This window comes from Sarcophilus harrisii, chromosome 2 (assembly GCF_902635505.1).
Source record: "Sarcophilus harrisii chromosome 2, mSarHar1.11, whole genome shotgun sequence".
In the NCBI taxonomy this organism is placed as follows: domain Eukaryota; kingdom Metazoa; phylum Chordata; class Mammalia; order Dasyuromorphia; family Dasyuridae; genus Sarcophilus; species Sarcophilus harrisii.
This window is the reverse complement of record NC_045427.1, coordinates 642,467,942-642,486,909: the sequence shown is the minus strand read 5'-3', so window position 1 is coordinate 642,486,909 and position 18,968 is coordinate 642,467,942. Positions and strand designations below refer to the sequence as shown.

General features: G+C 40.0%; 1 protein-coding gene across 29 annotated transcripts in view; it reads right to left on the bottom strand.

Moving 5' to 3' along the window:
* ANK3 (ankyrin 3) overlaps positions 1–18,968 on the bottom strand; it is a 592,702-nt gene that overhangs the window by 328,635 nt on the left and 245,099 nt on the right. The gene's annotated exons all lie outside the window — the stretch shown is intronic.

The window sequence follows — 18,968 nt, the reverse complement described above, 5'->3', positions numbered from 1 at the left end:
AAAATGGATTCAATCATCTCTAAAGTTCCTTCCAGGTCTAAATCGATGATCCTCTCATTCCTGTCCTGCCTGGATCTGACCTAGAAACATTCCTCTACATCATTCCCAATAAGTCCCAATCCAGCCAGAGTTGAGTTGCCCATCACACTTAGGGATTGGTATTATGGTTAGAAAGTTTTTCACTGGGGAGAAGAAAGTCTAGCTCTCTGTAACTTTTACCCAAGATTTCTGGTCCTGCTTTCTAGGGCCAAATGAAACCAGTCTAATTATACCTCCCATAGCATCATCCTTCAAGGCAGGAGCATGTCCTGTCCAAATCTCCTTTTCTCCAGACTAAATGCCCATTGTTGACCCAAGCCTGGAGTCCAGTCCATCAACTGTTCTGTAGGGTTCAGAAAATTCACCAGAAGGATACAACATGGAAGGGAGATAAGAGCAGCAGCTGAGCCATCTACACAGAAGCAGTGAAGGAAGAACTACCTCATTACATGAAGCAGCTCAATACCCAATAGATGCTACAAGAACAAGGAGCTGGGAGAAGGAAGAGGAATCTGCCCTACCCAGGAAAAGGGTATTTGGGGAAGCGGCTTCCTTTTCATGATGTCCCTCTCCTTTCTCTCCCACTTTACTCACAATGACCCCGAATCACACAGGGATGGATGAGTTTGGTATTCATAACCTGGGACACTTGAGGGATGAATTTCTCAAGGATGTTGCTGGGTAATCATCTTTTGCTCAGTCGTTCGTAAATTCTGAATGGCAGTAGTCCAATTATAAATCTTCTCATCTAACCTAATCTCATTATAGTTTCCATATATATACTTAATACTATTATGTTACATTGTGGGATAAACCAAGAACTTTAATAGCATCCTATCATTTATTAAAATACCTTTTTCTAAATCCTCTGATAGGTAAAATCAGTGAAGCATTAACAATGGATAGAATATTATATTATATATATGTGTGTGTGTATGTGTGTGTATCCATAAATGGATACACATACAACTGTCTAGTCACATGTGTGTATATGTATACATGAGTATATATGTACACACACATCTAATCAAACTGAAGTAATTTGGAAATGAAGGTACAAAAAATAAATTGCTAACTTCTTGAAGAGCTGCTTGGGGGCACAGAGTACAGAGCACTGGGTTTGGAACCAGAAAGATTTGTCTTCCTGAGTTCAAATCACATTTCAGATAGTTGCCAAGTTGTGAACTTGGGCAAGTCATTTAATCCTATTTGCCTCAGTTTCCTCATCTGTAAAATGATCCAGAAGTTCTGGAAAAGGAAGTGACAATCCATGCCAGTATCTTTGCCAAAAAAAAAAAAAAAAACGCAAATGGGGTCACAAAGAATCAGAACTGAAACGGAACTGAAATGTCTCACCACTAACAAACAACACCACCTTTCTGAATGCTAGAATGCTCATTATCAGTAAATAGCTGGTATACAAAATCTATTTCTGTCTATAATCTTTAATAAAATCCTTTCTAAAGAGGAGCAAAATCTGCAACCCATCTAGACCAAGGGCGGAAACTTAAAACCCACATCCCAATTAAAATTAACTAATAAGCAAAAGATATTTTTCAGATTTATCCAAATTAAATCATTGAATCATTAAATTCAATTTAACAAGCATTATAATACCTACTATGTGCTAGCCACTATATTAAGTGCTGGGGAAACACAAAAGTGAAACAGGCCCTGCCCTCAAGGAGTTTGCATTCTAACAGTGTAACATACAAGATCTGCACCAGGTAAATGCAATGTATATTAAGAAGAGAAGGCGGTTACAACTGGAGACCAAGAAAAATTGACCAACAAAGTTAGTATTTAAGTTGAACCTTGAAGTAAAAGTGGGATACCAAGGTACAGAGATAAGGAAGCACTGGGGACAGTCAATAGCCACGTTCATCATTTTAAAATTAATTTTGTATTTATTTATCTGTGTATAATAGCATGAAGGAAATTATAGAGTATCAGCTTCTTGAGGGCAGGGATTGCTTCACTCCCTTGCCACCCCCAGCCTCTATATTTCTAGAGCCATTACAGTGTCAGACACACAGTAGATAACCACTAAATTTTTTGTGAATTGACTTAAATATTTGTTTTGAATAAATCCTAAAAAAAAAAAAAAAAAAAAAAAACTCAGGAGAGGGAGTGATTTGCACTTATTGTATTAATCGCCAAAAAAAATTTCTTTAACTCTCAAAGAAAATTTCATATCCTGTTAACCAGAAAAATTCTGGCTTTCACACTGGTGAAATCCAATTTCACTGGCTACACAACGAAATTCGAGCTGGCCCCTGGTATCTCACCAAAGTTGCTGCTGATGTTGAAAAAGAAATCTAAAGCCTTTCTCTTCCCATACCTCAAACTGCACTTTCCATTCTAACTGATACAACCCATTTTGGGACAATTGAGTAGTTACTGTGTTGGACCTTACTTCTGTTCTTGCATGAAATTCGGGGGCTGGAAGGTAGTGATTAGAAAGTGCATCAGATATTGCTACATGATCCAGCCGTTCCCCCAACATTTATTTTCACCAGCAAAGTGATTTTAGTACTTGTCCTCAAATCAATGTCCTTTTTCAGAATGATCTATGCAGACTTGACTCTAAGGATCACACTATCCTAGAGTTAGAACTAGAACACACCTTGAATGGCATCAAGGTTGAGCTCTTTATTTGAGAGATGAAATGCAGGGCAGCTGGAAGATAGAGACCCGGATGTGGAGTCAGGGATATTTCTCTTCTTCCTGAATGCAAATCTAGCCTGGGACACAAGCTGTGTGACTTTGGGCAAATCACTTAATTCATCTAGCCTCAGTTTTCTTATCTGACAAATGAGCTAGAGAAGGAAATGGCAAACCACTCCAGTGTCTTTGTCAAGAACACCCCAAATGGGGTCACCAAGAATTGAAAATGAATGAATATGAATACGGCAATGGAGAACCAGAGTATTTGTCTGAGGTCACATAGTAGAAGACTAAGACTTTGAATACAGATTTTTCTGGTTCCCTTAAAAGGTTTACTTTTGTGTATGGCATATTTGAAGGAAAATTTCCCCCTTTTTTTCTTTTTCTTTTTTATATCCTTCATTTAAGAAAAAGAGATAAAGAATCAATAAGTTGATTCAACAAATTAGACAGATCTATTGAGCTTCTACTAAGCACTGAAGGAGACATGAATGATTTTAATCATACACAGTGTAAGCACTCCAAGGTTTACCAAATACTGTTTTGACAGATACTCTATGAGGCAGGTGGGCTAAGAAGTATGATTCTCATTTTACAAATGAGGAAACTGATGTTAAATTCAATTCAACTGAACAAACGTTATTGAAAATTCAGCCCAAATGGCATCCAATCCATGAAGACTTCTTAATGGCCAATACTAAGAGCAAGTATCCCCCTTACAGACTATCAGAGAACTCCTCCTTCCCACTCACTACACCACCCCAATATTTTTTGTGCCCAAGTTGTTTCTCCTTGTAAACTATAGAGAAATATGGAAAGATTTCTTGAACTGATACAAATTAAAGTAAGGAAGAGCATGAAAACCACAGACATGACTACAGCCACAGAAATGGAAAGAACAATGACACAACAATCAAAATGATCTGTTGATTGATGACTAATGTTGCAGAATTAGAAAAATCAAGCCTGAGTTCAAAGATATAAGAGAAGACAAATACTTCTTAGCTCCTCACACTGAGTTCAACTTGTTTACAGAGAGATTGGGGTCTACACATGCGGCGCACTGAATACAATGTTTTGTGTGTTTGTTGGTTTTAATGAAGTTTCCCCTATTCCCCCCATATCATTCTTTTAAAGAAAACTCATTGTTTATAGGAGGTAGCTCTCTGGAAGCTAGAAAGGGGAAGGATACAGGGGAAAGGATCTAGGCAATATAAAAACCAAAGCTACAAACAATAAAAACCAGCTCAGTAAGGAAAGGATAGTGGCAAGGTACCACTGAAAATCAGACTTTGGTCTGCGTGATGTAGACTGATGAACACTAGTCATTAGTGTTAATTGTCAACTAATGGAAGTATTTTGGTTTTAGTCCTGGTTTTTCTCACTATCTGTGTGACTCTGTACAAATTACTTTACCTCTATCTGCCTCAGTTTTCTTATTGACAAGACAGGAAAAATAATAGCCCTCAACAAGCCAAAAACTTTCTGAAATAGTGACTATCTTACTTTTTTTTTATTTGTGTTCCCAGGAATGGAAATACAAAATAAGTATGTGTGACATTTACATGGCGCACACCAAGCTTGACACATAATAAGTACTTAATACTTTATCTATCATTCATTCTCCTGCTAGTCCTTTAAAAAGAAGTAATAAATAGTCTCATCACATGAATGTCAATTTATAATAGTAAGTTATATAATATTAGTAAGTAAGAAATAAATATTAAAGTATGTAAAAACCATGTATCTATCTATGTATCTATCAATTTATCTGTGTATCCATCTATTCACACATATATGTACACATATACATATGCTTCAATATAACATATACACAATTTAGTTATATATACATGTATATATGTGCACACATACACACAAATATATATGTAAATACACATGTGTATGTATCTCCAAGATACATAACTTATTAAAGCAAATTGAAATTTTTACAATGTTTTTATCTATTACCTATTTTTATGAGTACAATTGTGTAGATTTTCACATGCATATCTTTATATGCATTGTTGTTCTTCGTTCTTGAAAAGGACCATGGATAGGGAGGTACAAGTGCACATATATGTGTATCTCTCTGTTTCTATGTCTCTGTCTCTCTGTCTCTCTCTGTCTCTGTCTCTGTCTCTGTTTCTCTCTCTCTCTCTCTCTCTCTCTCCACATACACACACACACACATATGTACAAACCAATGATGTTTGAATCTGTACACGTAGCAGGTTACTTCTAGGTTGTAACAATATAAATCCTACTGAGGGAATTTGTTCATTCATCTATTATAAGTAGTTTTTTATTCACAGTCACAGAAACTCAGGATTGAAGAAGACTTCCCACAAGTCTTCTGGTTTAATCCATCCTTCCGGATAGCTAGGTAACATAATGAATGGAACACTGAACCTACAGTTAGAAGACCAGTTCAAATCCTGCCTCCAATGCTTGCTCTCAGCCTCAGTTTCCCTATCAGTCAACTGGAGATAATAGCACTGACCTCATAAAGTTGTTGTGAGGATCAGAAGTGATAATACATGCAGGACTAAAATTGTGATATAAATATTATTTGTTGTTATACTAATAATTATTATTAGTTAAAGAGAAATCTACTTTCTGATGCAAAAAAGATCTCCAGGTCGACATTCAGACTTGCTATAATGTCCATATTATGACATTATGACAATATCAAAGTGGATCTCTTACTACCCATCCTAGTCTTTAAATATGTTTTGTCATCTTTCTTTACATTTAATCCCTACCCTCACTGGATTATAAACTCCTCGAGGGCCCAACCCAGGATTTAATTGCCTTTGTCTTTTTTCTAATATCTAACTTGAAGTGAATTGTGCAGGATCTTAATGAATGGTTATGGAGAAGAGATAGGCAAGGTGAGGTCAGAAAAGAAATGACTCATGGTATTTATGAATGAACATTGTAATTTCCACAAGAGGCTCTAGAAAGAATACTCCAAGTGGGCATCCCTACTTCCTGAGCTCCAGAATTCTCTGGGCGGTTGGTGGCAGCCCTTAAAGGCAATTTTATTCAATAGATATTTGTGGAGTTTTTCCTATGGGTGAGCGCGGAGCTGAACTCTGGTCTTTCAGATGCCAACTCTTTTTCTACTCTGCCTCTCACTCTAGTCTTAAACTGCTCTCAGTGTTAAGATAGTTCAAAGTTATTTTAGACTCCTTGGTACTCAATGGCTAGATTCCTGGACTTAGAATTAAAAGAAGACCAGAATTCAAATTCTACTTAAGACAGTCAATGTGTCTTAAGACAGAGGAAGTCAATTCAATCTCTCTCTGCCTCAGTTTCCTCACCAGCAAGTTAAGGCTAAAAATGGCACCCACCTTGTAGCCTTTTCATGAAGATTAAATGAGATAATGTATATAAAGTGCTTTGTAGCCCTAAAGCATTATATAAATATCAGCTAGCTATTATTATCACATCCAGGGAAAATCAGCTTTCCCCCTTTAGCTCCCCACTGGCTCTCCTTCTATCAAGGGACGATAACCTCGACCGTCCTTCCACAATTAGCCCTTGGAATATTTGAAAAACCACTGTTCATCCCTTCTATGTTTTCTCTTGTTCAAGGAAAACATTCCCAGGTGTGGCAACTGATTCTCATAGAACATGGTTTCAGGTTCCCTCACCGTTCCACTGCTTCCCTTGGGCCACGTTCCAGCTTTGTAATATCCCTTTTAAAACATGACACCGCGACCTAAACACAATACTCCAGGAGTGGGCTCCCTGGCACGGAGCACAGCAGGGGCATTAGCTCCCCTAGTCTGGACACTCCACTACTAGTAATGTGGCCTGGGATCAAATGAACTTTTCTGGCAGCTGGGTCCAACGGACAGTACCCATTCAATCAGCTTCTAATCAACCTCAAGGCAAAATCATTCTGAACATAGCCAGTCTTTCCTGATCCCCTCTTCCCAAACCATCATGTATTCAATATGGATATACTGCACACAGACTGAGAGTCAGAGCTCTGTGGTTCACCTCCCTCCCTCTTCCCCCCAACCCTCCAAGTTAGGATGTAATTTTTTTTTTTAATAACAGGACTCAATCTCTTTATCTCTAAAGCCCAGTTTAGGGCTCGGCACACAAGAGGGAGGGCTGACTGGTTGAATGATTGAATCCTATCTTCCTATATTGCCTATTTAGAGCTAATGGAGGACTTGACATTTTTCCCAATGACATTTTCCTCTTGCTATAATGAAGACTTTATTTTTGACATAACAGCCCTTTTGAACCCTGTTTTGGAGCACCCCAAACAGCTCTGTGTCATATTCAAATGGGATTAACAATGCCAAGTCGTTCTTCATCAAAAATAATAATGTTACAAATTTTAAGCCACAAAGAGCACAGGGCAGATCTCTAGAGCAACCATTCCAGGTTGACATCAATCAATCAATCGATCGATCTGCTGTCATTGGGAACAGTCATCTGACCAGGCCCAATTCTGCCTATAGCTCATATGGCCCACCTTGCTCTAGCCTCTCTCTTGTCTACAAGGAATAGGGTGTGAGATTCTAGCCACATCTCCAGAGATTAGAACGAGTGCTTCTTGAGGTCAGACACTGTTTTTGACTTTCTTTATATCCCCAATGGAACCTGGCACGTGGTAAACCATTAATAAATGCTTTTTGATTGGCTGACTAAACTGAGGCCATGGTGGGGGTGTTATTTAGCTCAGTTTTAATACCAGAATTTAAAGCTCCTAAAACCAGGAACAATGGGCGGAAGTCACAAGGAGACAACGGATCCACCAGTGAATTATTAAAGCTTCCATGACCCGAGAATCCGTGGTCTCATGAGTAGGGCTGCTTCCTCTACCAAGACAGACTGAAGTCTCTGAAGCTCTGGGGATTTCCTCTGCGAATTGCTGCTTGAAAAATTCATGACCTCAAAGCCAACCATTGGGTGATCAACCTTATCAAAGCTACTTGGACTGGGATCTGTTTTTGTCAATACACTTGAAGCCTTTCCAGCATGAAAGGACTTGCCGTGGCATCGGGCTTTGTGGACATAGGTCTGAGAGCCTGGAGTCAGCTCCATTTGAAGAAGAAGAGATACAAGAAAGTGACAATGAAACCCAAAATGGACTCCATGAATTCTGAAGGAGCTGTTATGTTTAATCCGTAACCCAGCATCCCAACTCACTTAACGGGCAACATCTAAAGGGAAGGAAGAAACATTTCTATGACATCCACTATGTGCCAGGTACTATGCTAACCTCCTTACAAATATTATCACATTTGATCCCCACAATAACCCTGCAAGGTAGGTGCTAATATAATCTCTATTTTACACTTGAAAAAAACGAAGCGGACAGAAATTAAATGACTTGTTCAGGGTCACACAGCTAGTAAGGTCAAATTTGAACTCAGGTTTTCCTGACTCCAGGAATAGGACTTTACCCACTGTGCCACCCAGCTGCCTTGAGGTCACAGCAGGATCCTGAATGGGTCAAACTATCAGAAATCTGGCCTGCTAGGGAAAGATTCCAGATAAAATGTTTGAATTGCTTTTGAAACAGCAGCCAAATAAGTTTCCAGTTAAATCTGGATCAAACTCTTGCTACTGTCTTTAAATTTACAAATATCTATATCCTAAAATTTAGATACATGAGATTGCTAAAGGAAACTGTATTCCTTCCCTGTTTTAAGTTATACACCAGTCAACATAAAAAGCCATGATAACTGCTACTTTTTTCTAATTACTGCCTCCTTACAACAGCTAACTTAAATACTGGTTTCCTCTGTTTTATATATATCTAATAAATAAACATTTTAATTTTGAAAAGAGATACATATTTATTTATAAAATATCTTCCACTTTCTAAAAAAAACACATCACAGGTTTTCGTGGAATTATGGTCGCTTTTGAGATATCATTTAATTATAGCTGACTTTTTTGGGAATCCTTCTCATGAGAAGCAGCATAAATCTGTGATCAAGGATAAATGTGGCCAGCAAGAAGATGAGATATGTAGCCATCAAGAATGAGCATGAGAGATAAGAGGGCAATTTCATTGGTTTTGACGAGCCTATAGAAAGGAGCTCTGGTTTGGTCAGTGTGGAAGTACTTTTCACCAAGACAAATGCAACACATTCAAATCTCTATCTTAGAGAGTTGCTTATATTGCAGAGAACTTAAGTGGTGAGCTCGTGGTCCCCCCAGTAATATGCATCAGAGTCAAGGTTGGACAGAGGCCTTCCTGATTCTAAGTATGGTCCTTTAACCTATATAGCTCACGGCCTATCAGCCATCCTGACAAAACCAGGGCTACGCCTTCAACACTTTGGATGGATCCCCTATGGTGGATCCAAGGAACAATTTAGAAAAGAACCACAGAAAACAGTCTTGATGTGATTTACCAGAAAGTGTGTATCCTCAACAACCAGACCTCAGAGGCCCTCAAAAACTAGCAGGACTATATCTCTCTTCCAAAATACAGACATCATGCACCATAAAGAACCATTAAATCCATTTCCGGTGTAATTTCAAGTCAATAGCAAAATTTCTCCAGAAAATTTCCCCTTATAATGCTTGTTGTTTGGGAGTGTGAGCATGAAACTACAGAGAAAGATTCATAAAAAGAGAACTCAGAAATGTTTCTTCAAAGACAATATAAAGGTACTAGGACTATACTGGAACATCTGTAATAATGTTAATCATTTAGTAAACAAGCTCTTATTAAGCACCTACTATGTGCCCAGGGAAAAAAAAAAGAAAAGCAAAAATGATTTATTATCTTGACTTTGAGGCCATACCAATGGAGGCCGATGCACAAGTAGGGGGTCATTAAAAGGGACTTCATTAAAACAGGATTTAAACACTTCTTAGAAAAGATATCCAGATTCCATTTTTTTTTAAAACAAAACTATATAATAAACAGCATAGCGTACCTTGAAAAGAAATCAGCTGACAAATAATATTTTCTTAGTTTGTTTCCCATTCCTAAATCACAGTATCATAGATTTTGAGCCATAAGGGGCATCGGAGATCATTTTATTCTAACCACCTCATTTTACAGATAAGGAAAATGAGTCAAAGAGAGTTCAAATGAATTAAGCACCCAAGATCACACTGCTTCTTACTCCCAAACCTAAATTTATTCTTCTTTATCCCCTTGCCTCTCAAAGTCAGAGGACCTCTCGGCCAGGTACTGGCCAACACTTCCTCTGCTCAGCTCCCAAGATGAGGCAAAATCAGGTATATTCAGGGCTGTGAATATAGGAGACATTAAATGCATCAAGAGCCACGTCCCTCCACCTTTATTGCCTCGTTTGACTTCCATCTTCACCTATTTGAGAAATGTCTATTTAATCAAACGTGCACAAATAAAATAGTTCCTACCCTCTAGGACATCACTTCCTGTTACAAAGGCAACATAATTTCCTATGGGTGGTAAAGTGGAAGTAGCAATGGATTTCTATTTAAAAGACCGGAATTCAAATCCCAGTTCTGATGCTAGCCACCTGTTGTCCTGAGTGATCCATTTACCCCTTTTGTATTTCAATTTTATTATAAAATGATGGGGTCAAAGTGAATGGTAGGGGCAATGTTAAATATCACTCCTTCCTAAGAATCCCTATTTCTTCCAGCTTAGCTTGAATGGTCTCTCTCCTTACCTCCACCTAACAGAATCCCTGTTCCCTCTTCAACTGGGCTCTGGCCCCACATTCCCCATAGAGCTGTTCCTGGTTCCCATTCCCCACTCCAACTGCTACTTCCCTTCCTCAAATCACCCTGAATAGATTTTGTATTTATCCTTCTATGGACATGGGGTCATAGGACCATAGCTTGGGAGCTGGAAGGGGACTTAGAAACTATCTAAGGCTCAAGGAGATTAATCATTTGAACAGTATCATTCATTAAGTCAGGGGTCCTCAAACTTTTTAAATAGGGGGCCTATTCACTGTCCTTCAGACTGTTGGAGGGCCGGACTATAGTAAAAACAAAAACTTTGTTTTGTGGGCCTTTAAATAAAGAAACTTCATAACACTGGGTGAGGGGGATACTCGTCCTCAGCTGCCTCATCTGGCCCGTGGGCTGTAGTTTGATGCCCCTGCATTAAGTGATAAAAGTGGGATTTTATTTCCACTACAAATTTCCAGCCACAAATCTGACTAAAGATTTCTGATAGAATGCTGTTGTTCATTTGTATCTGACCCTTTCTAACCTATTTGAAGGTTTTCTTGGCAAATCACTGGAGTGTTTTGCTACTTCCTTTTCCAGCTCACTTTACAGATGAGGAAGCTGAGGCAAACAGGGTAAAATCACTTGTCCAGAGTCACTCAGTTAATAAGGGTCTGAGGCCAGATGAGTCTTCCTGCCTCCAGGCCCGGCACTCCAACTATTACACCACTCACTACCTTTCTGATAGAATACAAGGAACTATTTCAGACAGGAGTGATTTTAATTTCATCTTTGTATCTTCATGACCTGGAACAGCATCTGGAACACAGTAAGCACTTAATAAATGCTTGTTAAGGGGTAGCTAGAGCACTGGCCCTCAAGTCAGGAGGACCAGAGTCTGGCCTCAAACACATAACACTTGCTAGCTGTGTGACCCTGGTCAAGTCACTCAACCCCAATTACCTCACCAAAACCAAACAAGCAAATCAATAAATGCTTGTTGGCTGATTTATTAATGATAGTTTAAGCTATGCTACAGTTTATGGTTTCTATATTAGTTGCCTGTGAACGGTTAGACTTTTATTAGGTCTACCCAAATGGAACAGTCAGAGAAAATGAAGCTCAGTCTGCCAAAGCTCGTCCACACGTCTCCCCGAGTTTCTCACCAGCAACCTGAAAGTGCCGCTTCCTGCTGCTCCAAAATCTGGCTCCATGAGTGGCGGTGGGGCAGAGCCACCAACTTTTTCAGTTCTCTGGTCCCAGAAGTGATTTAGAGTGAGACAGAGATTTGAAATATCCATGAAGCACCAAACATTTCCACCAGCAATCCGATTCACGACACTCCCCATACAAGAGACTACAGGGCTTGTATTTCCTACATAGCCAAGTCTAAAGTCTTCCCCATTTGATTTTTAAGACCCTCTCTCCTCTGGCCCCCTTTCCTCTAATCTTACGTTCTTTAATTTCTCACCCAAATGAACTCTTTGCTTCAGACACATCTTGTCATCGTTCCCTCTAGAAAGCATGCGTGATTCATTCCTTTCCAGGCCCATTATACATTCTTCCTCTTCCCTTATTCTGTAGTACTGGCAGAATGACCTTGTTCTTGTTCCCACAAGACACTGCATCTCCCATCTCCCACCTCTTTGCCTCTGTTCTCCCCAGCTCCTGGAGTGCCCTGTTTTCTCACTTTCACTCTTTAGAATTTCCTGCTACCTTCAAAACTCAGTCCAAGCACAGCCTTCTCCTTTTTTCTGATTCTTCCATCTCCTGATGTGTCCTTAGTGAAATTCTTTTTCTAAATACATGTTGCTTATCTCACACACATCGCCTCTCTCTTGAGGAGGGCTGCTCAATGACGGCAATGACTATGTCTTTGTCTTTATGTCACAGAGTATGGGCACAGAGCAGGTGCTAATAAAGGCTTGTGGCTCTATCATCCCTGGCTGGCCCTTTGCTAATGTTGATTCTCTACCTCTGTCTCTTACCTTTGCTTGCCTAAACCTTCTCATCCTTCTGGCTTTGCCTCCTCTGCAAGCCTTCCTCACTAACAGAGCCTCCACTAAACTGAGTTTCCTCTGACCTCTTGCTGAATCCATAACCCATGATACAATGTAGAGCCTTTGATTCTATCTGCAATAACCCTGATATACTTTAGTCTCCTTCTCTCAGTTAGATGAAAAGCTTCCAGGGGGTAAAACCCCAAAGTTTCTGTTTCTTTTGTTTCTCCCACAGTTAAGGACACATCGCAGAGTCTCAACATATCAAATGGAGTAGTGTATGGGAGGTCTTTTGTAAGCCATAAAATTCTATATAATACTAACATGATTATTCTAGTTAAGCACCCAATGATTATCTTTCCAGTCTCATTATAAATTACTCCTCTCCCTGCATGAGCAATCGGCCTTTTCTCTGTATCTCACACACGTAGCCCATCTCCTATATTCCTCTCTTTGGCCATACATCTCTCACACCCAGAATACTTTCCTCTTCATCTCACCCTATGTTTTCTTCAAGACAAAGTTGAAAGAGTATCAAGTGAGGGTTTTAAACATTTTTGTTCATGGACCCCTCTGGCTGACTGTTAATGAATCCTGCTCGGAATCGTGTTTTTAAATGTAAAAAAAAAAATACCAAAGATTTCAAAGGAAGCCAAAAGTTAGAATAAATGTCATTTTAAAAATCCAAGCTCACAGAGGCCCAGAAATATAGCCATGGAACATGAAGGTGATCTTTGGACCCCAGATCAAGCCAGGTAAATGACTTCTTGTTCAATGGGAAACCTTTAGTGATCCTCCAACTTTTTTCCCTAACAGCTTCAGATTTATTTCTATTTATTCTCTGTGTATGCACACATACACACACACACACACAGAAAGAGAGAAACAGAGACAGAGAGACATACACAGAGAAAGACAGAGAGAGACAGAGAGACAGAGAGAGAGACAGAAAGAGAGACAGAGAGACAGAGACAAGGAGACAGAGAGAGACACACACACACACAGAGTCTTTCCCAGTAAGCTCTTGGATGGCAGGAATTGTTTCATTTTTTACTTTGTAATAAATGCTTAATGAATCCTCTTCTATTGGCTACTGAAAACTTATTTGGAAGCATCAAGATCCAGAAAGGCAAACACCTAATTTATAGTCCAAAAGAGCTCATTCAGTTGTTGGTTTGCCTCCCTCCTACTAGTTGAGTGACCTTCAGTAAAATGCTTACTCATGGACACCTCCCAATGACATGGTTCTAGCCATTCTGATGCGACTTAGATCCCAGTGGCACCATTGGGAGAAATGTTCTTTACAAACTAGAAAACACCCTAATGTTCTGAAATATCCAACAGTGCGGTCAATTTCTCTTCTTGGTTCAAGAGGAAAAATTTCAGAAAGGGTTGGTTTTTTCCTTTTAATCCTTAAGCATATGTAGAGAGGGAGAGAGACAATGGTGGAGTTTGGAAGAGCTGAATTCAAGTTCTGTCCTCATCATATACTAGCTGTGTGACTGTAGGAAAACCACCCTGCTCTGTGCCCTCAAGCATCTCTCTAGGACTACAAGTTACAGACAAGTTGAAGGCTTGCATTGGCGGAGGGGATTTTCATACTGGGAACTCATGACATTGATGAAATCACAAGTTCAGTCAAAAACAAATAAAAAGAGGTAGAATTGTGTTGAGAAGGGGGAAAGGAATGGGAATTAAAGATGTAGATTCTAGTTGGAAGGGAAAGAGAGAAGGAAAGAAAGAAAGAAGGAAGGAAGGGAAGAGGGAAGAAAGGAAGGAAAAAAGGAAGGAAAGAAGGAAGGAAGGAGGGAAGGAAGGAGGGAAGAAAAGAAGGAAGGAAGGTAAGGAGAGAGGGGAAAGGAAGAATGAGGGAGGGGAAAGGAAGAAAGAGAAGAAGGGAGGGAGAAAAAAAGGAAAAAGGGAGATAGAGAAAAGGAAAAGAAGTAAGGAAAATGTAGGGAAGGATGAGGGAAGGAGTGAGGAAAGGAGGGAAAGAAGGGAGGAAGAGAGGAAAGAAAGGAAGAAGGAAGGGAACAAACATTTATTAAGTGCTTACTTTATGCCCCTGCACCAAATGCCACTGATCAGCTGTGTGATGTGACACAGACCATGTAATCTCTCTGGCTCTGTTCACTTGTCAGTAAAATGAGGGTGTGATAAACCTTAGCCTGTTACAACAGGCTGCTTGTAGGTGTGTTTCACAATTCTGCATTTGGCTAACATATAATCAATAAGAACAAATCTTCGTGAGGAAAAACAAAAAGCTTTGGATATGAGTAGTGACAGAAAACATGAGCCATAGGATTATAGATTTAGAGAAGGGAGGCTCCTTAGAGATTTTACATTTTACAGACAGGGAAACTGAGACATATAGTGATTAAATAACTTCCATGGGTGAGTTCCTTCTGGGCTTCCATCTGTGAGAGGACTTAGGCCTACTATCCTTTATTTTCCAAGCTCTATTTCTATTATTTTGACTCTCAGGGCTCTTGAACTATTTTCCTTCCCTCCCTGCTTTTTCCATCCCTTAAAGCTTTTCAGTTCCCTTTTGTGGGTTCTCTCCCCATATTAGAATATAAGTTCCTTGAAGACAAGAACTGTCTTTCTTTTGTGCCCCCAGGATGTAGCTGAGTACCTGGCACAGAGTTCTTAATAAATGTCTGTTGACTTGCCTTCCCTCCAACATGTCAGCTACTGTACAAAATAGCCCCTGACTCAAAGAAGCTTACATTTTAATCTCACTAGAGAATACCAATCTCTTATGCAAAAACACACGCAAAATACATGTTGGAGACCTTGGAATCTCCAAGAATCCAGGATTCTAAGTCTCTTGTCTAACAGGCTCTGTTTCTTTCCGAGGGTTGCTGAAGAGAAGGGACTTCTTAGGTAGCATTCACTGCCCACACAGAGACACAATGGCTCCATTTTTAGTATGTTATCCAAGTATATCCAAGTGCAAAGTGATCAACTACCACCTTAAAGAGAATGGATCTGTATCCATTCCTTTAAAGGCTGTGAGGACCCTAACAAGTACATCATTTCTCCCTTTCTTTCAAAAAGAATATTTTTTTAGCTAAAAAGAGGAAAGTGCAGATTGAGAGGGAGAAACCATCCCAATAACCAGCACCTTTAAGAAGGCAAACCCCTTGGTACCCAAAGCTAATCTCCCTTGTAGAGACTGAAGGCCTGGTTGCTAATGTCTTCAAGCCGACATTGAATATTGGCTATGTACAAGGGCTCAGTCAATGCTAGGAAGGGTGGCCAAAGATGGACAAAATCACCCTTTTCCCCCTGGGATGACAGAACAGCCAGAGTCAGGATCACTCCTTCAGCCTCCTCCTTTTCTTAGGACAGAGAGCTATTCTCACTTCTTTAAAAGTGACACCCCCCCCAATCACAGAAGCTCCCAGTGAATAAGGTAACATAAAGGGGAAGAAACCTACACATTTCTTTTAGGAAGCTTGCTTGAGGAATAGAACACAATAAAAAAAAGTGGATAATGAATTGGATCTGGAGTCAGGAAGACTTGAGTTCAAAACTGCTACACTTACTGTGTGACCTGGGCAAGTCACTTAATCCTGTTTGCCTCAGTTTCCCCACCTGCAAAATGAACTGGAGAAGGCAATGGCCAATCACTCCAGTATCTTTACCAAGAAAACCCCCAAAAGGGGTCACAGAGTCAGACATGACTTAAATATTTTTGAGTGTTGGACTTGGAGTCAGGAAGATTCGAATTCAAATGTGCCCTCACACACTGACTAACTGTGTGACCCCTGGGTAAACTGCTAGACTTTTGTCTCAGTTTCCTTACTAATAAAAATAGGATAATAATAGCATCTATTTCCTAGGTTATTGCAAGGAGCAAATGAGATACTATTTAAAAAGTGCTTTGCAAACTTGAAAGTGCCACATAAATACCAGCTATTACTATTAAAACTACAAAAGCGAATCCTAATATAAACAACTTAGCTTGATGCCCAGCCTATAATAAGTACTTAATATATGCTTGTTGACTTTCTATTTTGTAATAATTAGTAATCAAAGCATGAAATCTAAAAATAAAATCCCATTAATCACTTATTTCCATCAGATGATAAAAATTTTCATTTTTGTGGAGCATTCTTTGAATGAAATGTGCCAAGAATAAAACAAAAGCAGCTATTGCAATTCAGCTGATTCTAACTCCTCAAAGTTTGCTGGCAAGCACTTTGCCTCCTCATGATCCATCTCTGGAAGAGACCACACACATTGTTCTCTGGGTCCTTCAAAGAAGCCATTACAGTTGAATGTCAAAGCAACACAAAGCCGGGGCGTTTATTACGATTAATTACTAATATCCCACGGTTAGGTGGCCCAGCACTAGGGAGGCCCGAGCCCTTTGTGAGTAGCCGGGGTCGCATAAGGCCTGATGTCTTCTTTTATTGCCTCATGGATCTCAACCAGATTATCAGAGAGATCCCATTTAACAGAGATGTTCCCTGCCTCTGCACTAACACTTAGGACATTTTCTCTGTGATGGTCCCTACTCATAGACAGTAGCCCTTGTGAGCGTCCTAGGGGACACAATAGAAAGCAGCAGCCCTTCCTTGCTGCAAAGGGGCAAGTGAGGGCATCCTTCTAATCCTCCAAATATGAAACAGAGTCATTTAGAACTCTGGAAAAGTCTTAGAAAAGGAGATTATGGATGTCAAACTCCCTGGGAGCTTTAAAATGCTATATATATATATATACTTTTATTTTAAAAGCTAGGGGGGGAATAAGAGTTCACTATGAAAGGGATCTGAAGTCTTTGCCCTTGAAAAGGAACGAGGTATTGTCCACTCTGTAGAACTACAGGGAATTAGTCGGCAGTTTTAGAGTGATTTTCTTTTAATCATGTCCCACCAAAAGCCCCTTTAGAAACACACATATCCCTTCTGCTGGATTCTGGAGGAGCCTGTAAATGTATGACCATTCTGATTTTAAGTCATGACAAGCACTGAAGGCAGAAGCCATGTGCTACTTTTTTCACCTATTCTAAATTCCAGGAAAAAAATTAGGGGGACAAATTTCAGGGAGATAAATGGTGACTTTTCTCTGTCCCCTTCTGACTGCTAAGAGAGTTCCCATTGGACAGCTCTCTGTCATATCTCTAATAGAGCATTTCGAGCCTGAGAGCAGATGCTTCAGCTCCCTCAATCCAGGAACTTCTCTTGCCTCGTCCCTTCCCAACAATCCCCATGGACACAGGCACACAAACACACCCTGGCATCAGGAACACAATGGATGGCAAAGGAAGGCTGCAGCCTGGCTTAGCCAACAAGTCTTATTTAACCTGTAGGTATCAATGATCACACTACTGTAGGTTGAAGCAGCCCTCTAATAAATCAGAGTACTTGGGGTGATCTGATTGCTTCCAGGGAGGGGGGAGGGCAGGTCGATAGCGACATAGTCACATCCCAACATAACACGACAAAATTAGAACGAGACAGAAGAGAATACGGTAATTTCATAAGCTCTGCTGTAGGAGGCCCTGAAACCTGCTCGGCAAGGAATATTTTAATCTGAGCTGGAACTTTTGCCAAGAATATACTCAAAAAGTTTTATTTGCGTATACATTTAAAGGGGAAATCATCTATATTTAACATCCTGCACCAACTGTAACCCCTCCAAATCCTCCTCCTAAAGCATGCCGTGCAACAAAAGGGCTCAGTGCCCCACGCCTGGATGGAGTGGGCTCCCGGCAGTATGGGAAGACCAAGGGGAAAAAAGGCAGCTAAATACTGAGAGCAACCCAGCGAAAAAGATGCACATATGTCGAAAGGAGTTTACATGCCATTTAGAAAGCGTCTCACATTTGCTCAAAGCAAATTAAGATGATCCATCCCTTGGGGATTCTCACAAAGACACATAAAAATGCTTTACGACCTGACGCCGGCATTCGGATCATGTACTTTTGGTCAAATTCTATTAATTGTCATAAAGATGGACAATGACTCTGGGGCCTCCTCTTCCTGATCTGTACTCAGGTGTCTGAGCTAAGGGCATGGCCCCCAGACACTCAACAAGGACTCCTCAACTGTAATATAATACCATTGACCTAGAATTTGCCCCCACCCTGTTCTTCCTCCAGATCGGGAAAAATCAAAACAAAACAAAAGTCCAGAGATCCCACCAGTCACTGCCCCGAGCCTCCCAACAGCCAGGGTGCTGAAGGCTGCAGCTATAGAGATTTCTGCATTCAAGATAATCACCCAGGAGAGAAAGATCAGCATTTGTGATCTTGAGATGGATTTGACAAAAGAAAGTTCATTCTCTCTCTCACACTACTGCGGCAGTATCTTCCAACCCTATACCTTTCAGAAATCAGGACAGAAAAGGAAAAAAAAAAATACAACTCAAAAGACCACAGAGCAGGAAATGACTTTTCTTCTCCGCCTCTAAGGTCATCGATTTGTTTGGAGGAAAAAAATCTCACATGTGACACAGTTCCTGCATAAAGATGGATCTTCCATGAGAAAGACCCATAAGAAGTATCAAGGCGAACTTTATATTTTCTCCTTCAGCCCCCAGGTCAATACTGTACATTTAACCTTGAAATTATTACCGAGAAACTACTTTTAATTC